Here is an 8,847-nt window from a genome sequence, read left to right as displayed (position 1 = left end):
GGGTTACACAATTGCATTTTGGCCCTGTTTTCTCCTTCATAAAGAGTCTAGTATAACATTAAATCAGTATGTTACAAATTAATGCATTCAACGGCCCTAGTTCATAAGAAAAAGAAAATATTTTTTCTAGACGTTTTTGTGTATTCCAGCTTTATTTGTACATGGCGAAAGTAAATCATGCTTGCTAGAGATCTGTGATGCGATATTAGCAATTTAATAAAGATGCTGGTTTTGATGATGGCCATCAGAATATCTTTTTAAAATATTTTTTAAGAAGTTTTTATGGTCATTACCTGTAAAATTTCCATGTTGTAAATAAATAGTAGGGTTTTCCTTGCAAAATAACAAGATAACAGGAGAAAGAAAATTGCTGAGAAGGAAGTAGCCTTTAGGAAATTCTGATCAAACATTATTTCCTGAAGAAACAGAGTCTCTGAGGAATATGTATCTCCACGACTGGAGGACCTCAGGTATATTAATTGAATGCTTGATATGAGGAGGTCCTTAATGTACCACCGAATTGCATCTGCAGCCATAACATTTTGGAAGGACAGTGGCTTCTAACAGGTCTCTTGTTACCAACAAGGATAGACGACAAAAATAAGAACTATAAAATGGACACCTCAGGTCCAAAGGGGTGTTTAAGGACCATCCATTTACTTATTCATAAATCATATATCTGTTAACTAAATCTGTGCTTAGAGATGAATTGATACTTTGAAAAGCACCTGTCACACTAAGAAAATGATGATCACCTCTTAAAATTAAGAATTACAAGATTCTCAATCTTTATTGTCTTTTAATTGTGCTTATGTTGTAAAAAGCTCTTTGTGAATCCCAATCACAGAGAAAACTGAGACTGGAAGTAAGTTGACATTTTTGATATTCTGTTAGATACTGAAGTTCCAGTGATCTATGTGTTAACTAGGATAATACTTGCTTATATTAGACACTCAGTATTGCTAGATGGATGAATAAATGCATTGTGATAACTGATGTAGTGAAATGCTGGTGTCACAGAAGCACATAAATAATTCCTTCAGAATAAGGCATTTGCTAGTGTGTCATTTAGTCACCTGAGAAAAGCCATTGTAAGCCTTTGTTGAAGAAACTGAGAATACTTGGTCTTGAGATAAAAAAAAAAAACTCCAGGATTACCAGTGTTAGTGCTTCAAAAGATGGAAAGAGAGGTGTTGGGGAGAGATGCGGTTGGAAAGGTGGGCTGAACCCAGATCTTGAAGTGCCAAAGGTCATTCTAAAGAGTGTGGAATTTTAAGTAGAGGGGTGACAAGATTAGCTTTGCATTTCATAAGAATAAACCTGTTTATTACCAGGGAGGATACCACTGTTACGAGAAAACTTATTTAAAGAAATAATGACCCAATGCTTACTTTGGCAGCTCCTATACTAAAATTGGAATAATACAGAGATTAGCATGCCCCCTGCACAAGGATGACATGCAAATTTGTGAAGCAATAACAACGCAAACTTCCCAAATTGGGGGAAGGTAGTGAACGTTCAGATTCATAAAGCAGAAAGAATATCAAATAGGAAAATTCTAAATAAGTCTACGTGAAGACACATTATAAGGTAGTTGACAAAAGTCAAACATAAAATGACTTTTGAAAATTGCGAAAGAAAATTTGTCACATGCAAGGAAGCCCTCATAAGACTATCTGCAGATTTCTTAGCAGAAACCTTGCAGGCCAGAGGGGAGTTGGGGGATGTGTTTAAAGTGCTGAAAGAAAAAAAAAACTACCAAACAAAAATACTACACATAGCTGAACAGTTCAAAAATGAAGGAGAGATAAAGACTTTCCCAAACAGAAACTAAGGGAGTTCATCACCTATAATCTGTTTTATAAGAAATACTAAAAGGAGTTCTTCAAATTGGAATGAAAGGATGCTAAACAACACAAAAGTACATGAACCTTGGCAATGATAAATATATAAACAAATACAGAATACTGTAATGCTGTAATGGTGATATATAAATCACTATTAGTTTTAATATAAAGATAAAAAACACATTAAGAATAACTATAACTATAAAATTTAATTACAAATTCACAATATAAAAAGATAAAAACTGTGATACAAAAATACAGATTCAAAGTGGTACATGCACCCCAATGTTTATAGCAACATTATCAACAAGTGCTCATGGAAAGAGCCCAAGTGTCCATTGATGGATGAATGGATAAAGAAGATGTGGTGTGTACACACACACACACACACACACACACACACACACACACACACTGGAATATTACTCGGCCATTAAAAAGAATGTAATCTTGCCATTTGCAATGACGTGGATGGAGGTAGAGTGTGTTACATCAAGTGAAATAAGTTAGTTAGAGCAAGATAAATACCATATGATTTCACTCATTTATTTTGGGAAACAAAACACATGAACATAGGGAAAGGAGGGGAAAAAAAAAAGAGGGAAGCAAACCATAAGAGACTCTTAATGGTAGACAACAAACTGAGGGTTGATGGACTGAGGTGCTGGGGAACGGGCTAGAAGAGTAATGGGTATTAAGGAAGGCACTTGTTATGATGAGCACTGGGTGTTATGCAAGTGATAAATCACTAAATTCTACTCCTGAAACCAATATTACACTGTATGTTAACTAATTCAAATTTAAATAAAAATTTGGAAGGAAAAAAAAAGATGTAAATTGTGACTTCAATAACATGAAGTGTGTTGGGCAGGACAAGTAAAAAGAATAGTTTTTATATGCTATTGAACTTAAGTTGTTACTGGCTTAAAATTAGCTGTTATAAGATGTTTTATGTAAGCCTCATGATTACTACAAAAAACCATACAGAATATATACAAAAGAAAAGAAATAAAAATGTATGACCACAATAAATCAACAAAACACAAAGAAGGATAGCAAGAGAAGAAAAGATGAACAAAAGAACTACAAAACAGAAAACAATGCAATAGTAAGTTTTTCCCTAAGAATAATTACTTCAAAAGTAAATGGATTAAATTTCCTGATCAAAAGACATAACACGGCTGATGGATAATAAAACAACACTCAACTACATGTTGCCTATGAGGGACTTTCTTTAGAATTAAAGACACACATAGTTAATGGGGTCGAAAAGATATTCAATACAAATGGTAATCAGAAGACAGCAGGGGTGGTTTTACTTATATCAAACAAAATACATTTAAAATACATTTTAAGTCAAAAACTGCCACAAGGCACCAAAAAGGACATTACATAATGATAAAAGGATATTCATCAGGAATATATAACAATTATAAATATATATGCACCCAACATCAGAACACCAAAATATATAAAGCAAAAATTAATAGAACTGAAGGGAGAAATTCATAACAATACAATAATAGTAGGAGACTTCAATACCAAATTTTCAATAATTGATATAATTATCCAGGCAGAAAATCAATAAAGAAATAGCTAACTTGAACAACAGTGTAGATCAAATGAACCTAATAAACATATTTAGAACTTACCCTCCAACAGCAGTAGAACACACATTTTTCTCAAGCATATATGGAACATTGTCCAGGACAGATCCCATGTTAGGTCATAAAATAAGTCTTAACAAATTTAAGAAGACTGAAATTATACCAAGTATCTTTTCCAACCATAATGGTATGAAACTAGGAATCAATAAAAGAACAGAAATTGGAAAATTCACAAATATGTGGAAGTTAAGCAACATATTCCTGAACAACAAAGGGTCAAAGAAGAAATCAATGGAGAAATCAAAAAAATGCCTTGAGGCAAATGAAAATTAAAACACAACATACTAAAACATACAGGATGCAGCAAAAGCAGTTATAAGAGGGAATTTTATGACAATACACACCCACATTAAAAAAGAAAGTTCTAGGGGTTCCTGGTTGGCTCAGTCTGTTAAGCGTTTAACTCTTGGTTTTGGCTCAGGTCATGATATGATCATGGGATCAAGCCCTGCACTGCCTTCTGTGCTCAGTGCAGAGTCTGCTTCAGATTCTTTTCCCCTCCCCCTCTGCCCCTCCCTGCTCTCCCTCTCTCTCTTTAAAATAAATAAATAAAATCTTAAAAAAAGAAATCTAAAAAGGCCCCGCTAAATTTATACCTCAAGGAACTAGAAAAAGAACAAACTAAGTCTAAAGTTAAAAGAAAGGAAATACTAAATACTAGAGCAAAAATAAATGAGACAGGGGCTATGAGAACAATAGAAAAGATCAATGAAACCAAGAGTTGGTTTTTGGGAAAGATAAACAAAAGTGACAAATCTTTAGCTACTCTAACCAAGAAAAAAGAAAGCAGATTTAAATTAATAAAATCAGAAGTGAAAGAGGAGACATTACACCTAATGCCACAGAAATAAAAAGGATCATAAGAGGCTACCGTGAACAGTTATTTACCAACAGACTGGATAACGGAGGAAATGGATAAATTGCTAGATACACACAACCTACCAAGACTGAATCATGAAGAAAAACAAGGTCTCAACAGATCAGTAATGAATGAGGAGATTTAATCAGTAATAAAAACCTTCCAACACAGAAAAGTCCAGGACCAGATGGCTTCACTAGTGAATTCTACCAGACATTTAAAGAAGAATTATTGCCAATTCTTTTCAAACTCTTCCAAAAAACTGAAGAGGAGAGAACACTTCCAAACTAAATTTTATGAGGCCAGAATTACCCTGACAGCAAAGCCCGACAAAACCACCACAAGAAACAAAAAAATTACAGGCCAGTGCCCTTGATTAACATAGATGCAAAAATCCTCAACAAAATACTAGCAAACTAAGTCACTACATTAAATCAGTACATTAAAAGGATCATATGTCATGATCAAGTAAGATTTATTCTTGACACACAAATGTGTTTCAACATACACACATCAATAAATGTGACACATTAACAGAATTAAGGATAAGAATCACAGGATTATCTCAATGGTTGCAGAAAAATAATTTAACAAAATTCAGCACTTTTTCATGAAAACCACTAGGCATAGAAACAATGGACCCCAACATAATAAAAACCTTATATGGAAAATCCACAGCTAATATCATACTCACTTGTGATAAATTAAAAGCTTTTTCTCTGATACCAGGAAAAAGAAAGAAAACCCACTCTCACTACTTCTATTCAGCATAGTACTAGAAATTCTAGCCAGAGCAATCAGGCAAGAAAAAGAAATCAATTAATTTAAATCAGAAAGGATAAAGTAAAATTATCTGTGTTGCAGATAAGATAATTCTATATGTGAAAAATTCTAAGGACCCCACAATAAAACAAAAAAATAAACAAACAAAACAAAAACCCTATGGAAGCTAATAAATGAATTCAGTAAAGTTATAGGATACAGAATCAACATAAAAATAATTTGCATCTCGGGATGCCTGAGTGGCTCAATCATTAAGCATCTGCCTTCAGCTTGGGTCATGATCCCACAGTCCTGGGATTGAGTCCTGCATCGGGCTCCCTGCTCCACAGGAAGCCTGCTTCTCCCTCTCCCACTCCCCCTGCTTGTGTTCCCTCTCTCGCTGTGTCTCTCTGTCAAATAAATAAAATCTTTAAAAATAATAATAATTTGCATTTCTATGTAATAATAAAGAAATATCAGAAAGATAAATTAAGAAAGCAATCCCATTTATAATAGCATCAAAAAGAATAAAATACTTAGGAATTAATTTAATCAAGGAATAAAAGACTTATACACTGAAAATTGCAAAACATCGGTGAAACTAAAGGAGACATAAACAAATGGGAAAACATCCCATATTTACTTATTAGAAGGCTTAATATTGTTAAAATGTTCACACAACCCAAAGCAACCGACACATTTGATGTAACAGACATTGAAATCCTAGTGGCACTTTTTACAGAAATAGAAAAAAAATCCCAAAATTCATATGGAATCATAAAAAATACCCCAAATAGTTAAAGCAATATTGAGAAAGAACAACCCCGGAGGCCTCACACTTTCTGATTTCAAAATATACTACAAAGCTACAGTAATTAAAATGGTATGGTACTGGCATGGCTACAGACAGACTGACCAACGGAACAGAATAGAGAATCCAGGAATAAACCCATGCATATAGTCAGTTGATCTTTGGCAAGTGTGCCAAGAATTCACAATGGGAAAAGGATATTCTTTTCAACAAACGGTGCTGGGAAATTAGATATCTACATGCAAAAGAATGTAATCAGAATATTATCTTACATCATATACAAAAGTCTGCTCAAAGTATTGAAGGCTTAAACATAACACCTGAAACTATAAAAATCATAGGCGAAACTAACGATGTATGGTGACTAGCATAACATAATAAAATTACAAAAAAAAAATCATAGGAGAAAGCATAAGGCAAAGTCTCTTGACTTAGGTGTTGGCAGTGATTTTTGGATATGACACCAAAAGCACAGGTGACAAAAACAGAAATAGACAGGTGAGACTACATGAAATTAAAAAGCTTTTGCATAGCAAAGAAAACAACCAACCAACCAAGAATGAAAAGTCAGCCTAGAAAATGACAGAAAATATTCGCAAGTCATATATCTGATGGGGGGTTAATTTACAAAATATATAAGGAATGCCTATAACTCAATTGCAAAAGGAAATAACTCCATTAAAAATGGACAATGGACTTGAACAGACATTTCTCCAAAGAAGAAATACAAATGGCCAACAGACATATGGAAAGAAGCTCTCTGTCCTTTATTATTAAGGAAATGTAAAACTACAATGAGCTATTACCTCATATCTATTAGGATGGCTATTACCAAACCAAACAAAACAAAACAAAGTTTTGGTGAGCATGTGGAGAAATTTGAACCCTTGTGCATGTGGAAGATAAAATAGTGTAGCATCTATGGAATATAAGAAGTGGTTTCTTTAAAAAATTTAGAAATAGAACTATCATATGATTCAGCAATCCTATTTCTGGGTATATACCCAAAATATTAAAATTAGAATCTTGAACAGCAATCTGCACTCCTATGTTCATTGCAGCTAAGTTTATTATTCATAACAGCTAAGAAATTGAAACAATCCAAGTAAACATCGAAAGGTGAAAAAAATAAAGAAAATGTGGTATAGATATTATTCGGCCTTTAAAAAAGAAGGTAATTTCAAACAACAAGCTAAATGAAATAAGCCAGTCACAGAAGATCAAATACTGTGAGATTCCACTAATATATCAAAAATAGCCAAACTCATAGAAATGGATAATACAGTGGGGGTTGCTAGGGGCTGAGGGGAGAGGGAAATAAGGTGTTGTTGTTCAATGGGTAAAAGTTTCAGTTATGCTCGATGAATAAGTTCTAGAAATCTAGACAACACAGTGCCTATAGTTAACAATATGGTATTGTGCACTTCCAAATTTGTTAAGAAGTAGAATCATGTTAAGTGCTCTTCCAACAACAACAGCAACACAACAAGCAAAAGTGAAGGGGCACAAAGGGAAGTTTCAGAGGTGTTGGATACGTCTGTTACCTTAATTGTAGTAAAGTGTCATGGATGTTTGCATATGTTCAAACTCATCAAATTGTACACAGTAAATATATGAAGTTCTTTAACATTAATAATACCCTAATAAAGCTGTTAAAAAAAAAGAGAGAAGTGGTTCAGATTTGACTCAGGAGCCATAGTTGTGGACCTCTACTATAAATCATCAAATACCTTCACCAGTTTCTTGACATAGGAGTTTTTGTATATTTACTGTCAAATTCCCACATCTAGAACAGGGTTTGTTACATAGGTGCTTAATAAATGCTTGTGGAATGATCTAAGAAACAAAAACACAATAAGGTCTAAAAAAAGAAATCCGTAATGTTTGATTTATAAGAATACCTGCATTCATGCTTGCATACAAGACTTGTTTTTGTAAGGGGAAGATTGCAAGGTTTTATTTGCAATCGATGTCAGTTCTAAAAATCACTTTTTATAATATAAGTACAAGTCAAAAGATAATAAAGATGGAGAGTTTTTGTAATTCTTAATTGTAGAATGTCATCATCATTGTCGATAAGTTGTTAGTTTGATAGAAGCTTTAAAAAGTTTGTATAAATTGCCTCAGCCTACTAGGGAGCCAAGCATGGATTGTCTACTTCCCGGAGTTAAGCAAGTTTTCCTATCAAATTTTGCCAGTTTGAGGATGTCCCATAAATTATTTCTCTCAACCAGTCTTTTTCTTACAAATAAACAGTGATGAGAAAGTTTGACCCCAAAAGTGATTTCCTACTGTTTCATTTTTTCTGCTCACCCCAAATAAAAATTAAACTATTTTAAAACTTAAGACCTAAATATATATTTATATTAAAATGTAGGAAATTATGTTAATGAATTATGTTATTTTACTAACTGGCTTTCAGGAAATACACACACACACACACACACACACACACTCAAACCTGCCAAAACACAGTACTTCTACTCCCTTATTTCTCCTACCTAAAGGGAGGGGAAAAAAAAGAGCCTTCCATCACAGCAAAGCACATTTAACGAAAAGAGACATGAGGTAAAAATTTTCATTTGCTTGAAAGATTTAAGTATATTTCTTTACTGATATGAGTGAATTATAATAGAATTTATATTTATAACCATCTGAGATTTTTGCCTTCTTAGTTCTAGGTCACACGTACTGGAAAAAAACAAGTCTTATTGTTTACTGTGGAATAGTTTAATGGTATTACTGTGTAATATGTGATGCTACACACTGTTACAGTATATGCATTATTAAAACCCTATCAAATAAAGGTCATATCTTGGAATCCTGGCTTTACCAGCTGGCCCATAAATGCGGTTTAGAAATGGCCTAATTAAATAACACCATTCAAATAATAATACTGAT

The 8,847-nt window shown here is 33.4% G+C and overlaps 1 non-coding gene across 1 annotated transcript; it reads left to right on the top strand.

The window, feature by feature from the left end:
* Window positions 1-1,383: 1,383 nt before the first annotated feature.
* On the top strand, window positions 1,384-1,487 carry LOC112823796 (U6 spliceosomal RNA). Its single transcript, XR_003208149.1, has one exon. It is a non-coding gene; the product is annotated as a U6 spliceosomal RNA (small nuclear RNA).
* Window positions 1,488-8,847: the final 7,360 nt, after the last annotated feature.

This window comes from Callorhinus ursinus, unplaced genomic scaffold (assembly GCF_003265705.2).
Source record: "Callorhinus ursinus isolate GAN/ISIS: 27379988/994484 unplaced genomic scaffold, GSC_fseal_2.0 scaffold5, whole genome shotgun sequence".
NCBI classification, from domain to species: domain Eukaryota; kingdom Metazoa; phylum Chordata; class Mammalia; order Carnivora; family Otariidae; genus Callorhinus; species Callorhinus ursinus.
The sequence above is the reverse complement of the archived record's forward strand: the minus strand, read 5'-3'. Positions and strand labels throughout refer to the sequence as shown.